General features: G+C 43.8%; 1 protein-coding gene across 1 annotated transcript in view; it reads left to right on the forward strand.

Moving 5' to 3' along the window:
• Grip1 (glutamate receptor interacting protein 1) overlaps positions 1-2,080 on the forward strand; it is a 263,579-nt gene that overhangs the window by 149,631 nt on the left and 111,868 nt on the right.

The raw sequence follows: 2,080 nt of genomic DNA on the forward strand, positions 1-2,080 counted from the left end.
AAAAAAAAAAAAAAAAAAAAAAAAAAAAAAAAGACAAAGTGGACAGTGCATTAAAAAAGAAGACCCGAGGTTGACCTCTATGACATATATATTCATGCAAGACATCTGCATGTATACCTATGGACACATACACACGACAGTTCCCAAGGAAGCTCTCTTTGGGGATAGTTAAGTGGTTGCTCCCCATTTGTCTTATTTCAGATCTGACTCTCAGAACTGCCACATGCTGATTTCTGACCATAAACATACAGCCGAGTGTGGCTTAGGATGCCAGAGAGTGTTCCCCATGCCACTGAGCCATGAACTTCCAGACCTTCCTTCGCAGGAATGGGGTTGGGCTTCCTAAGATGTGAGAACTGTTTCTAGGCCAACAGACACTTCCTCTTCCATAATCGGCTTCTCGCATCTGCAGAGCCTGGTGGAGACTGATGGGTTTTCTGTATGGATCTCTTCCCTAGTGCTGGAAACCTGGGCAGTGCCTGGTTAAGCCTGAGAAAGAACCAGACTTTCTAGAGAATGGTGATAGAATGTGAAGATTGGCCATAGCTATGAGTAATATGCCAAATCTTTTTAGCAGTTGAGGCAAGGATTTCTCACCGTGGAGGTAAATATTTGTTTCCCCAATGCTTGCCCCTTTAAATAGCAGTTTGGCTGTTCACAGTCACTGAAACAAGTAAAGGCATGACCTTGACTTCTCTGGAAAGTTTCTCCTGGAGTCCTGACACCAGCAGTGACGATGGAAATGAACCTTCTAGAACTCCTGCAAGAGGGGCACCGTGAGACCTAACACCGGGACAAGGCCTGAACTCGGAGGGCTCTTTAGAAAATGCTGTGGGCTGCTTTCTCTTATCTTTCTTTTTAAAGCTAAAATTGTCCTTGTCATCTAGCTGTATGGATGCCCTCCAAGCTTATGTTAGGAGCCCTACTGTTACTTTCCCAAAAGGCATGTGTAAATGTCTATAAAAACTATGTCAGCCTGTCAAATTAATTCTGAAACCTGCCATAGAAGCCCCAATATAGTTATTTCCTGCATCCTATTCCTTGGCAGGGGCTTCAGCTCCCCCTCTCAGTTTCTGAGCTCTAATTTCCCCCGAACTAAAGTCATGATAAAGCATGAGTCTACAGAAGGTCAGGAGAAGTGGGAGCCTTCGCAGCTGCAAAACTATAAAGTTCATAATGTCGGCTATCGAGATCTATTAAAAAGCTGCATTAATTAAGGCAATGTGGTGTCATGTTCTTGCATGGCTCTAGGGATTTACATAAGTAGGACAGGGTGGAATGAAGACATGGCAGACACACAGACACAAAGAAGTGGGATGCAGTGGTCTGGGCTCTCTGATAGAGAAGCCACAGCACCCAGGAAGCTCAGCATCCTCTTCACATACAGTTAAGCAAACAAGTGGGGTTATTCAACCAGCAGAACAAGGAAGTTGATATAATGGTATACAGGTGGTGGAGATCATCTCAGGAATGTCGGTAGGGGCACAGTCTTCAGGCCATTACACGTAGAGGGTGGGCAGAAGGCTTTGGTGGATGGTTTATGAACATATTGACAACATCCACACTTGGTTCAGAAAGGGGCATCACCATCTCTCTCAGGCAAAAGCTTTGCCATCCCCATGGGTGTGAGGCATTTGACACCCTTAACATGGCTGCATTCACGTCAAATAATACACATCCACTTAAGACTTTACTCAGCCCCGACAGTGTTGACCTGAAGAGATAAAGGATCAGTAAATAGAGGACCAGTACCCAGAATCACTAATATGCAAATCCTCATATGTAGTCACTAGTCATCAGATGTGGAACTTGAGTGGTATCAAAATGCAACAAGAGAAAAAATACCTTTCTATTAAATTGAAATATGAAATAAACTCCAGATGGGTTATCCAAACATGAAATTAAATCAAAGACTGCAGGAAAAATATGGGAGAATATCACCATGATGTTATAGAAGCAAAGACCTCTTGTTTTTAAGTTATGTAACTCCAGGTGGTGATGGTGCATGCCTTTAATTCCAGCACTCGGGAGGCAGAGGCAGGTGGATCTCTGTGAGTTTGAGACCAGCCTGGTCTACAGA

This window comes from Microtus ochrogaster, chromosome 24 (genome assembly GCF_000317375.1).
Source record: "Microtus ochrogaster isolate Prairie Vole_2 chromosome 24, MicOch1.0, whole genome shotgun sequence".
Taxonomy (NCBI): domain Eukaryota; kingdom Metazoa; phylum Chordata; class Mammalia; order Rodentia; family Cricetidae; genus Microtus; species Microtus ochrogaster.